Genomic DNA, 14,521 nt, shown 5'->3' with positions numbered 1-14,521 from the left:
GGGACCATCCTGTATTTCACAAGCTGACTGGGTGAGGATGGAACTGAAGCAATAGTTTGTCATCATGGACCACCATGTGAAATCCCTAATCACAGCACTTTTACTGGGTCCGTCTCTATTTTAGAGTCATTGATGCTTAATAGGTGCCACAGGATTTGCCACTGTACTGTTTTCAATCTGGTCCAGTCAGGTGTGTTAAAAACAGGGATACTAGGAAACTGTGATTTGTGGTGTACTTCAGACACTAGAAATGGACACCACTGTGTTGGGCCACTGAAGACCAAGTCTAGTCCAGGTTTTAGAGTCCATGATGACATCATGATGCATTAACTCCCGAAAAGTCCAGCACATCAGTAGACTGTGTTCTTCTTCCAAATACAATTATATTTTATATTTTTGCATAGCCCTAATCATACTGTAGTGGTTATAGTTTACATGGTCGCTTCTAGTGGGAAAGCAACTAAGATTCTACACATAAGTGTGACACATAATTGTAATCTGAAAAATAACATTTTTATCTACAGTGTATGTTTGTTGTACAGTTTGTTGTAATGGTGCTGGGATTAATTTTGTTACTATAGTGGTTTTCGTAGTCTAGCAGTAATCGTGTTTTAAATGTTTGACCTATGTTACACCTGTATAGCCAGTATGTCATCTTTCTAAACACAACTGCAAAATGTTTTCTTTGGGAGGAAAGTTGAGAATCATCTTTTCTTCCAACTAAAAACGTTACGGCAAACTGGTGAGGGATGTCCTCCAACAGGTCTCAAGAATATTGTCTAAATGAAGCAAAACCCATGTGCACCAAGACTGCTCTGCAGTTATATTAAACTAGAGCTCCCATGATGGATATAATGTCAAAAGTTTTCTTCTTCTCTGTTGATGTGGGTAAATGCTTTTGGAGGATGCCTGACCCGTACAGAAAACCCACACGAAACGTCTCCGGGACGCACTCCCTGCAGCAATGAACCTGACAGAAAGAGAACCAGGGGTAAGAGATTTATAGAGCTGGCCATGAATGTGTGAGGCGCGTTTTGTTCTTCTATATGCCCCCCATCATACACCCGCACACACACACATACATACATCTGTGAGGAGAATTCTACGCTATCCCATAGACACCCAATTTTTTCAGCTCTTCCAAAGCCCTTTGTTTGTAGACATTCATCATGTACTTCTCCAAAATACAGAAAAAATCCCAGGGACGGGGGTGCTGGAAAGGGTCATTTTACGGTTCGAAATTGTTCTAAGGAGAACGTTACCTCGCACCTCATATTCTTAACAATTTCACCATTTGTCCAGGATAAAAAGGAGGAAACCAGAGAAGGATCGTGCAGTGTTTCCAGCTGCGATATCTCGCTCAGCTGCTGAGAAAACACTCCAGCAGGGCTTTCTTTTCCACCTTCCTCCGCTCCACGGTGGGGAGAGGTTTTCCAGGAGTCCGAGGTTCTTTGAGGACACAGAAATCCACCCATCCTCGTGTCATCTCCGCTTTGGATTTCGCAACATGGTTACTGCACTGGGAACAAAGGTGTTTATAAACTTCATAAGCGTTATACTGTTCTGAAAAGGTGTTTTCCAAGGAGTGCATTAGTTTGAATTCAACCCCATTTGCGGTCCATGGTGAGAGAACATATGCACAGTCCTGATTCTAGCAAGAGCGTTTATGTGCCATCCATCTATCCATCCGTTTGCATCCGGATCCGGATCACAGGAGCAGTAGCCAAGGCCTACATTTCTGTGCATTTTATGGCATTAAATATATAATGAAATATGTATTTAGGTATTCATCGCTGTAGAAACCTTTTCACCGCATGCTTCTCTTTATCACTTTCTCAAGAAAGTGTTTAATGTTACATGGAAAAACCCAGGAATGGTCTGTAAATATGAGTGTAGTGGTGGTCTGAATAACTCTTTAGACTGTAATTTGATGTGAGTGGGGTTTTCAACAGATGTTTTGGTTACGGCAAGGTTTCCAGGAGCCTGTGAATCAACTGTGTGAAGAACACTCGCTGAACTCCGTTCCCATGTAGGACCAGACGAATCAACAAGATGGTTTCTGACCTCCACCTGCCTGAGTTGTGTTACATATGTTGTCAAGTTGAAAACATACAACAAATGATTCTGTGCTTCCTGTCAACCCGGAAACAGATTGTAAATATGGGCCTTTACCTTACTGAATGCCTTTGGGGTCTTCCTGTTCCCAGAAGTAGCCAGTGTCTCCAATAATCCGGTGTATGGACAATACCGAACTCGCAGGGCAGACCACAGGTGAAGAGGAGACCACCTCACCACAGCCAAGAATAAAACATGGAAAATGAGAACTGACTATCCAGCCATCATGTATAGCCTCTTTTCTCACAAAGAAAGTGACAACAGTTATAAAGCTGTGGACATAGTCATTACCAACCCTGATATCACCTGTTCTGAACCCAAGGAGGATAATTTAATGGGGCCTTGGTATCTGTCTCCTGTGAAAAATGTGTAGTTCACACACAACTCCATGATCTTACTATTGTGTCCACTCTGTTCATTAGCTTCAGCTAATCATATTACCCCAAAAACATAAAATAATGAATAAAAGTGATTTAAAGTTCTAAACTAAGAGATTAAACCGTTAATGACTTGAATGTTTTCATTATTCAGTTCAACCACAAGATGGCATTGTCATTATCTTAACCCCATTTACGTGTCCTTCTACAAAACAAATGTTATATTCCTAAGTAAGAAGGTATTTTGCTGTCAGTATACTAACAGCAATCTGAGCTTATTGCAATTAAACAACACAATGTTTTAAAGCAATAAATTATTTGCAATTTGAAGGAATTTTTTTTTCTGAGTTGATATAAGGTCTGTTTGTTCCAACCGCCCAGACGATGTGCTGACAAACATATTTAATACAGTCTAATGAATGGGCACCTTTCTACCCAACAGCTATCATTACTTAACAAAGTTTTTGGAGTTTTAAAAGCATGATACTACAGCGTTTTGTGTAAGGAGTACTGTATATGCACCAGAGAGGTCCTTACATAATTACTTAATTACTTGGTAAGGAAGCACTTGCCCATACGTACTGTAAAACTGAAAGCTGTACCTTTAACAAAAAAAAAAAAAACATTAAAAATATTTCTTTCAGATATGAAATTGAAGGGGGACTTTTATTGTTCAGTGTAGATGAATGGTGGACAGATTGGATGGAAATGACATTTCCTGACCATGCATCGTAACAAAAGCACCAGGGATAAAGCCATTTGAAAAACTGGACATGTGCATATTTCGAACTTGACTGAAACCACATGTTTGACGCGGGGTCACACGGCACTGTTTTTACAACTGCAACATGGAACAAACGACGTGAAAGAGAATTAGTATTTATTAGAGGTTCTGGCACTGTGCTATGTGAAAACCAGAAACAGCATAGCAGTTTTGTTTGTTTAATCGCTAGGTGGATCAATAAGAAATGCAGTATCTAAAAGAGGACAGTGCAGCACTGCGATTTACTGCTCATGCCAAAGTCAGAAAGGCTGAACGAAGTTTTTATGGCGTTCATTTCAGTATACCCTATATAGATATATATAGAGTCAACCTGGAAATGTAGACTTAATGGTACCAAAATCAGGCTAGTCCACGAGCACTGTGGAGTATACTGGTCATGTTCTAGAACACCACTGTTTGCATCCTGAACGTCCCACACACGCACACATCCTGAACGTCCCGCACACGCACACATCCTGAACGTCCCACACACGCACACATCCTGAACGTCCCGCACACATCCTGAACGTCCCACACATGCACACATCCTGAACTTCCGCACATGCACACATCCTGAACGTCCCGCACACGCACACATCCTGAACGTCCCACACATCCTGAACGTCCCACACACGCACACATCCTGAACGTCCCACACACGCACACATCCTGAACATCCCGCACACGCACACATCCTGAACGTCCCACACGTGCACACATCCTGAACGTCCCGCACACGCACACATCCTGAACGTCCCGCACGTGCACACATCCTGAACGTCCCACACGCGCACACATCCTGAACGTCATGCACATGCACACATCCTGAACGTCCCGCACATTCCAGCACGTTACACTATAGAAAAAGAATGAAATTCATCACCACCTCATTAATACAAACCACGAAGAAAGAAAGTGACCTGATCTGTGAAATCAGATATGGTGATGTCTGTAGAGATGCAGATCTTGACTGAGTCAGTCAGAGAACCCTGCTGTAAGAGAATATTCACTATTGCTCAATTTACCCAGGTGGACAGGAGAGCTGTGCGCAAAAGATCACCTTGATGTCAGGGTCAGCAGGGGACCTGCTGGACGTCAGCATGGTGGAACATGAAACAGCCCCTTGACTGAAAGAACTTCCTCTGATGCCTCTCTGACTCATGCTCGGGCGAAGGAAAGCCACGGGGGTCACGTGAGATCAAGAGGAATAACGTGCCGTTAAACCGGCAGCCGTTCAGTCTCTAACGGCCCAATCGAGTCCACACCTGCCGATAACGAATGTGCAAAGCGGTAAAGACGTTGATGTAAAATGGTAAAAAAGAGTATAATCTGATTATAAGGAATGTACATTTAAAAAACTTCTTTTTTCATTGGTCAAGAGAGTTGACATCATGGTCTTTATAAAAGTAACAATAAAACAGTCACAGATTTTCTCTGTCTCTTCTCCTTCGTCCAAAAGTGTTCATCGGGTGTGAGATGGATAAAAATAAAGACTTTTTTTTTCTTTCACAGTTTCATTTGCCAGATGAGTGTATTTTTCCGCCAGGACATAGTAGTGTTAATGGATGTGTTCTCATTATGTAATTCAGATTCTCTCAAAAAAACTGCCAGTTACTCCACTTCCTAACTTCCTAATTCCGTTAATTCCGTTTATTTGTGTATTACAAATTCACCTATCAAAGTGAATGCAGCTCTGTAAATACAAGACTTTTGTTTGTCATTTATCACGTCTTGACCGCTGAAAGGCTCAAAGAGGACTGCCAATGTCCCCAGCTGGAGATCAGGCCTTCACTGATGCAACCCACTGTTCTGAAACCACAGAAGAATGATGCCCGTGGCCGACCGGGACCCAGAAGGCTTTGTAGACTGATTAGTGCATGTGGCCCACAGATTTCCCCTCTGCGGCTGTGGTGGCCTTTCCGGATGGAATCCACGCTCATCTGATGAGGGCCGACTCACACAGATGCATAATGGGATATGTTTTTAATCTGGTCCCACTGGCGGCAACGGTGTGGTTGTGTGACCTGCCGTCACACCTGGGTGCAGCAGAAACTCTCCCCGCGCCTGCCGCGGTCCACGGGACGTTTCCGTGACGGGCTTCGACACCAGAGAAGGGGACCTCCGTGAGAAACTGGGCTACCGAGCCGATACTGGAGGAACAGACGGCTGCTGCTCATGGTATCGGGGGCACGTGCGCACAGTCGGTAACGTCACACCTCTCTTGTAGCTCCAGCTCACCTGGTCCAGAAGGTGGAGTGTTGTGATAGCAAAGCCAAGATCGCAGGTTCAGTTCCCAAGACTTTAACCGTAACGCTGGTGAATATGCAAGCGGCTCTGGCTAAGATTGTCCACTAAATACAGAAAATGTGACAAGGTCACAAATGGACCATCCATGCAGCTATGAAACTTCTTTGGCTCGGCAGGAGAGCTTCAGGTTTGGTGGGGAGCGTCTCCCTCATCTCCCTCCTCATCGGCTACAGTTGCTGTGGCTAGACACACATTCGATACAGAGGTAATGAAAAGTTCATGGAAAACAGGTGGGTTTTGAATGGCTTCCACAGCACTTGCCCTGTCGCTTGGCTGTGGTCCCTTGAAAATGACACACGAGGAGATGCTATTTTAAGCTTTTAAAGAACCCTACCTCTCTGGGAAAATGGAACTTTACCTCAGAATGTGTTGCCTCATAATATTGTCTTACTATTGTAGTAATAGTTTTCTTGATATCTGCAAATGACCTAAGAGATTTACATCACGCTTTACATTAGCGTAATGTCGTATTACTGAAAAAGCAGTGTGTTGTAAACCCTACCACCAGGTGAACTGTAGCAATAAAATATAAATGTCTCATCACATCTGGCATTTGACAAAAAATAAAAGATTAGAAATCTTCATGGACGTTAACATCATGACCAGAGCCCTTCCAGGAGTACTGGTGGGTGGACTTAGGGTGGATGTTGTGGGTGGTGATCGTAGCTCTCACCCTATTTCCTTTACCAGCTGTCATGAGGGATCCCCTCTTACCTCCGTTCACCTCCTTACCTCTCCCTCTCTCCCTCTCTCTCAGATGTTTACTTAATAACACACTAAGAGGTAGGCAGATGAGTCAGAGCATGTCTGCATGCGTGGGCGTGTGTGCGTGAGTGTTTGTGCAAGTTTGCATCCTATTCTTGTGTGTGTGTGTGTGTGTGTGTGTGTGTGTATGTGAGAGAGAGAGAGAGAGAGAGAGAGAGAGAAAAATGGCATGCTGCTTCTATCTCTGGTCGGATGTTGTGGATAAAATATACTGTACCTCGACAACGTGGGCATCATCCTCGTCGTTGTTACCATCATCCTCTCAGAGCTGTGGAATAGACCACGGGGTGTAGGTACACACAGTGTGTGAGCCACTAATATGAGAATGACACCTCATCGCCCACACATGGCCTGTTCCTCACCAATCAGAGTCACTCACCGAGGCCTGGTGGGTGGGCGGGCGCATCACGCAGGCTAAGTAATGAAGGTGTTGATGGAGAACACCAGCGTTTTCACACGTCACGCTGGGTGGATTGGTCATAACGTTGATGAGGAAAAAAAACAAAAAACAAAAAAAAACGCACACACATGCAAAAAAAAAAAAAAAAAAAAACCACACAACCTGTGTCATCAGTAAATCTAGACAGAAATAGACGATCACACGTAACCGTAATGAATCGCCCGAGACACGTTTTAATTAATCAACATGTTCCCCGCGGATATGCTACCTACATCTAGAGAAGCCCTCGTGGCCCTTGGGAGGACAAAGTCTCTATTCCTAATGAGTCATCTCTCCAGAAGAACACGAACATGTAGACCGACACGCATGAGCCTCATCCTCTAAATAAATGCTCACTCCCGATTAGCATGGGCTTCAGTAGTTTCAACCATTGGCCCCTGAATCTGTCTCTTAGGAAATAGAATTGCGACCTTCCAACCCACATGGTGGGTGCGTGCATAGCCGATTTAACTGACGGCTAAACCCCACAGAGCTAGATTAATGTCTTTAGAAAATATCTGTGCAGGTACAATTGGTCTGAAGGCAAGGGATTGGTCCATAGTGCTGACTAGGCTGACAATAACGAACATCACACTCTCTTGTACTGGGCCATTGTAGGTTAGTGGGTTAGCGCATGACTGTAAAGTGACGACAGTCCCGTGTACGTGAGCAGCGCCGTTTCCTGTAGGAATTACTGTCTGTTTTCTTTCGCTTGCTAACAATGTTGTGCAGCAGGAGTTTACAATGCAGTCACAGGCAAATCTCCCCACAGGGTGTCATGACTGCAAGTTCTAGCTGAGGGTGTGATGACAAGATGGCCGCTTCCCTTTCTGTGTGTGTGTTGCCACACTTCCTCCTCTTCAATCACACGACCGACTGTATAATGGCTAAAATATTAGGGGGCTGTACTCCAAGCACCTCAATAAAAAGGTAACACTATAACAAAAAATAAACAAGCCCAGTCTAGTTTAGCATTGAAGGGTGTGTATGCGTTTGTGTGTGTGTGTGTGTGTGTGTGTGTGTGTGTGTGTGTGTGTGTGTGTGTGTGTGTGTGTACGTGCAGGGGGATGTGTGTGCAGGGGGGTGTGGGCACTTCTGGTGAAAACCACAGATGTGTTTTAATGAGCTACTGGCCCTAACAACATTTAAATTCCTGACAATATACAGACGAGAACAGTGAGCACTCTGGCCATGGTAAATAAAAACTGGACATAGCTTAGCCGCGTGTGACACATAGTAGGTGGGGTTGTGACCACCATCCATCTTTCATCTTAAAGTCAACAAGGTCACACACATTCTAGACCATCTCGATATCCACCACATACACCCTGAAACACGTGAAGATGGAATTCAAATGGAAAATCTACGGAATTCGAAATTTAAGAGTAATAACCAGTGAAACCCCAGATCCATCAGTTTAGCAAAGGTGCCAACATTAGTGAATACTGTCTTTTTTTGCAACCCAAATAAGGCTGAGGAATATCTGTACAGCGTCACCTGCAGCTGTGAACCCCACTCAGAAATGGGCTTCACTTTGCAAGATCAAATAATCTCCTAGTTACCCATTTCCATTTATGTGGTTTAGGCACTCATGTGTGGCTTAATGAGTGCGGGAATAACCGGGACTAATGGGAAAAAAATTGTTCCGTTTTTGCCAAAGGCCCTTTCTTGGATGAGACCATGACACTGAATCACGCCCACAGCACAAACACACACCCCCAGCCGGCGCACGCACACACACACACACACACATGCGTGTGCATACACGCCACACCTGGCCATACCGCCACTACACTTAAAATAGCCACAACCTGCTAGAGACCGCTGCTGATTCACGGCCGCCTCCCTGACCACGAGGCAACGTGTGCCAACCATGCAACCACCTGCTTGCGACGAATCCTAAGTGTGCATGGCACGCCATCAGTCAGGCTCCCACGTGATGATAGCAGGCTGCCTGGAAACACGTGAGCCGCAGTAATACCTGGATCTGAAGATAAGGTACACGTGTGTCACCTTCCCCACTCACGACGTTAAAAGGCGGGATGAGTCGACGCTTTTGGCTCCAGACGCTGAGCTCACGTGTTTTTTCCGTGTGATTATGGGTGGCGGAGGCACCTGATGTCACGCACCACGTAATCTTATTATAGACGGTCTCCGTGCAACGTATGTAGCGGACTAGACGTTTGTGCACAGTGAGGTCCTGTGAGAGAACAGGTCCACTCCAGTGTGCATCTGAGCCCACTCTGTGATGTCAATGAACTGTGTAGGGGGATTTACCACCACTGAGTTAACCGTGCATCTATATTTATGTACGCTGGCCTTTACTTTTCAGTTAATCAGAAGGAGAAAAGGAAGGTGATTTGCGCATATTGCAATCCTAATATTATAGTTTAAAGTTTTTCTGTCTGCTTTATGGAGGACCTGGAATTCTTTTTACATATGTTCATGAAATGCAGAAAGGCAAAATTTACTGTTTACAAACAAATAAGGAGATTTCTTTGTAGAAAATAAAATAAAAGGTGTGCTGGTGGATGGAAACAGTACTGAACTGAATAGCTTCACCTTCACTAACACCGTCAGGTTCACATCTACCGTTTGGTTTGGCGTAGAGAAAGCCATGGCGTAGAGATATTACACCATCCCGCCACCTGGACGAGAGAGAGGCTTCCTCAATCAGAGCTGCAGGACCCGAGGATCAAGCGGCGAGACACCACGGTCCCGTCTGAGTCGGGGCCCGTCTGATGTGGCCACGAATACAGTCATCCGGAGCGAGTCTCAGAAGCAGGAGCCAGGGCCTACTCCAGTGAAGACCCGTGTGCGTGATACTCCTCAATTAGTCGGGATCCACCGAGGAAAAACAGCTCCTGGCCGTATCAGGGCCAACGTGTGGTTTAGACATGGTAAACCATAGCTCGGTGCAATGGCCTGGCGTCTACAGGCAATCTGCCCATAGGGAGTGGAGCCCCAGTCTCATGCATTAGTCTGCCCTGGAAGAAAAAGACAGAATCTACAAATCTAGGACTTGGATGGTTTTTAAATTAATAGAATAACAATAAAAAGGCAAAAACGAATGTTTTCAGATACCACGTTGGTATCGTGTCAAGCCATGCTGGCTCTGGAGGTTTGGAAAACTGATATCCACGATATCCAGAAACCCTCATTTGCTTAATGTCTTCTCGGATGTTTCCCAGTGCCTCTGCAGTGCTCCGTTTTGCTCCTTCATAGTAGGGCTAACTTACGTAGACATCTGTTCATTTACTTTGTTGAATGTTTGAGGATTCAGCTGTTGACATGAAGAGCAACTGCATTTCGTCCTGACACCACTTATTTAGTTACCACCATTATCCTTTCTTGCATTACTCCATAACACATTCACATTAATTTAACTTACTCTTGAATTCTGAAAGCACAGCAATGTCTCTATATGACAACAACAGCATTCATCCGGTATTCTCAGTATACTCATCCAAGATTCCAATACTCACCCAGTATTCCAAAATCCGTCCTGTATTACTCATACAACATTCGCTTCTTTCATTCCTCTCTGATGTCATGAAGCCAGTGGTTCCATTTCTTCTTCCATTTTTAAGCTGCAACTGACAAATGTGTTAACGAAGACATGATGTTATGACTAACAAGGTGTAGATTTTTTCAAATTGTCCATAATGTAAGATAAAATATTCCAGAAACCTCAGAAAATCAGTCAAATGCAATAAAATATATTTTTAAAAATTCTGTTCTTTGACCTCAAAGAGTTCCCCCCAAAATAGATTAACTATTATTTGTGGCAGTTTGTCTTGACTAAGGAAAACACGTGTCTGGAAGGCTTGAGTGGTCATCACCTCAGCCACATAATGTATTCTGCAGTTCTTTCGAATATGTTCTTCAAAGCATCTTTGCTTTTACTATAGAAACCAGGAAACATGCTTTCTTTGTGACCTTGGCATAATAGGTAATAGCACAGGTTTAAGTCACAGATAACACAGGTAACTTCCTCAAGTCTGTTGCTGAATAATCAATTTTAGTAATACCTTTTTTCAATTAGGCCTGTCTCATGGTTTGCATAGTACCTCGGTCAACCAAGTTCTGTCTATTAAATTTCTTTTTTTGTTTGTTTTTTTTTTCACTTAAAATTAACATCTGATACACTTTTTGTACTGTGAGATTTGAGTATATTTGAATCATCTAATACATAAAATCTAAGTTAGAGTGCAGTTAGAGTTTGTGTCCTATTTGATTCTATGGATATAGATTCTATATGATTCTATATGGACATTTTCATGACGTCTGCTTCTGACCACATGGCTGCTGTTAGTATTTCTGAGTATTTTTCAGTGCGAGACCACTATCAATCCAGCAGGGGCAAAACACCCATCAACACCGGTTTGCTCAAGTAACGTCCACCACCTCAACCCCACCTACCATGCCACTACCACGTCAGGGTTAATGCTATGTTAAGAATGGCCTATCACCCAAAACAATACCTGGTCAGAAATGCTTTTGGAGTCTGAAGACAATAGGTGAGCTAAAGACCATAACTGTACAATGCATCTTTGAGACAGGTATGGAAAATAAAGACAGTGTAGGATCAAAGTAGTGACTTCTAAAATAAGGTGATGATGAGGAGTGACTACAAACACATGTGGAATGTAAGTGACGCCCAAATGCAATCACCAATCACCTTGCATAGTTGGTCATTTGACTGCAGAAGGTATTGCTGGGAAATCCAGGCTCCACGGTATAGTCCTACGACTTTTTAGCTGACACGAACACAAAATCCGTCATTTAGTTGACGTCAGTAAAAACGATATTGGATTTCTCCACGCAGGATGAGGATTAGCGGGTCAGTGGGAGAGCTAGCCTGTTGGACTCTAAAACAGAGTTGAACAATGGGCTGAAAAGTCCATAACCGGAAGGCCACCTTTCATAACAGAGGGATAAGCGTAGAGTGAAAGCCTTAAAATATGCAGCCTCCTTGGGGAACTGTCAACACGTCAGGCTTGAGTGATTTCTTCACCATTCCACCACTCCCACTTGTGAGACGCTCACAGTTCCAGTTATCAGTGGTAATACCTTATCCTTAAGGTAAGGGTTTTACACAATTACCTGCATATGCTGAATTTGGGTGACGACAAAGACATTGAACCAGAGCTGTTAAGTTTATACTCTATGCTAAGCTAATCAATGAATACGTGCAAAAAGTTCGCTTTTTAACTTCAGAATGGAATGGTTTTATTTATGTACTTGTATATTTTTAAAGTGGCGTGAACACAAAAACTGGATCAAATCACTCCTCGTCTGTGGTCCTAGGCTGATAATAGATCTGACCCATGGCGTCGCGTCCCCTGAGAACTGTCAGATTAGCGCTGATGGTTTCACTGCTGCACCCACATATGTTTCTGCACAGAAATGCCGGCAATAACAGCTAAATCTCTGGCTTTGTCACATTCTCGCCCTAATCCTCAATGGCTGGCTGTTTCAGCCATCCTTCACTGGAAGCAGTGTTTCTGTTTCCCGCGTCACTGATGGATTCTCTCATTTTTTGTTGATATTCATGTGTGAGTGCAGATCACGCATGTTATGTGTGCATACTTCTCCGTCGTGGACAGATCTACATTCGCGCTGAGGACGCAAACGGTGATGGGACGCTTACAAAAGTGAATGTGAACTGTCAAGGCAAAAACACTAGATTTGAGCAGAAACTCTGCACAGTACCTTCATGTAAAATAACATTACTAAAGCTTGCTAGGGACTCTAGGGACATTATGCGTTAATAGCAAACATATTTATATTTAATAGCAGAGAAATAATGTCCTGATTAAGAGTAAAATAAGCTGCCTTTCGGCCATTTTGTGCTGTTCTTATCCCTCTGCCTCGCACTGACAACATAGTGAAACATAACAAGCACGTGTGGTGCCCGTGGCCAGCAGTGTAGGGTGGACAGTTGGAGAAGTAGTTCGTGCCACCCCTGATGAAAGTTTGCACCTCAGCAATCCCATGACTGCTTGAGGAGACTTTGGGCGGAGCCTCCCACACTCAGCCAGGACGCCTGGAGCAAAAGGAACCGAAATAGAGTCCGCGCGTTGCACGAAACTTCCAACATGGCCGTGGTGCTCACACAGGTGATTTGAAGAAGACCTCCTCCTTTTTGTATTGCTGGTGCATTTTTATGCCGTTTCTGTAAAATCCGTGGAAATTGTGCAATCGCTCTCACATGCCGTGCCAACAACGCCATCTGTTTTAACTGGAGTAATAGACACGGATCACCAAAGACCTTTTACTTCTAACAGGTAGAATAGTGTGCTCGATAACCCTGTGACCACACGTGTCCAACCACGAGCAGGAAGCTTTGGCACGTAATACACCCAGTTGGGAGTGTGGGAGGGGTAGAAAGGGCAGGTCAGGGGCAAGCTTCTGAGGACAGATCTATTATGATTTTATTATTTTTCCTTTCTCTCTGAGGAGTGTTGTAGGCAGTACCGAGAGAGAGAAACAGAGGCCTGGCTCTAAGTGGGCAGGAGCAGAGGGTGGGTGTGTGGGGGTTAAGACAGCGCCATAGGGACGGTGAGGATGAGGAGAAGCAAGTTGCTGCCTCGTTACCGATGCGTCATCGTCGCCACGGACACCTCAGCCAATGGCGGGCCATTCATGGTGATCACCAGCCTGATAAACGATACGACCAAACAGCCACTCAGTTATAAAAGGGGTCCCAATGGGGGATTTGGGGTCATTTCAGAATTGAGGCTCTAATCTTAAGATATTACATATAGAAATCTTATCAATCATGGTTTAAAGCAATTTACGCATGATGTCAAAGGTTGGACAGTCTCTTGTAAAATCAACAGCGCCTCACTAATTCGCTTTGAATGTCGTTACAATAAACAATAAAATCTGAACAATATCTTTAATCTTTTGATTTTGCCAGGGGTTAATAACTCTGAACAGTTAATATAATTGGTAAATTTTCTCATTAGCTTTTAAAACACAAACAGCTCATTCAGAAAGTTTAAAAGTTTCAATGTTATAACTGGTATTATAACCACATTAAGTCTCTGAGTCAGAGTTCATAGGTCATAAGAAATGATGACACACCTCTCCTCCACATAAATAAATTCTGGTTAGGTGTGAATTTGCCAAACAGAGTAAACTCTATGAGTTACAAATTACACACACACACTGAAACACACTACTAACACAAACGTTGGCAATAATGTTTTACACCCTCGCCCCACTGTAGCCAAAATCATAAATCAGTAATGGGCCTCCACCCAGAACATGCTCCATCCTAATAGCAGGGTGTAATTTGCCACAAGGAGAAGCGTGGCACGTGTTAGCCTACGGCTACCGATCCGCACGCAGTCCCAGTGACGTGTGCTCCGACTGATTCAACAGACCTGTGACGGCTCTGACGCATATGCAGCACGACGTAACCCGGCCGGCATGCACTACAGGACCTGCATGGCATATAGACCGATATTTAGAGAGCATGCACACGTGAGTGTGTGCTTCCTTAGCACGCTGCATGTGTGTGTGTGTGTGTGTGTGTGTGTGTATAGTATGTGGAGGTGGCACACATGGCTTTACACTTCAGTCACCCACACTTGCAGTGGGAGTGAGTCAGCATGTTCAGTACCATCCGAGGAAGAGGATGCAGGTGATGAAGGCTGCCACCACACCATGTGCATCTCGCTAGTAACCAGCTCACTCTCTTCCTGCTCTCCACTGCTGCTGAGTAACACACCGCGTGGTTCCTCA

The sequence above is a fragment of the Brachyhypopomus gauderio genome, chromosome 19 (genome assembly GCF_052324685.1).
Source record: "Brachyhypopomus gauderio isolate BG-103 chromosome 19, BGAUD_0.2, whole genome shotgun sequence".
NCBI classification, from domain to species: Eukaryota; Metazoa; Chordata; class Actinopteri; order Gymnotiformes; family Hypopomidae; genus Brachyhypopomus; species Brachyhypopomus gauderio.
Note: the sequence above shows the minus strand (reverse complement) of the source record.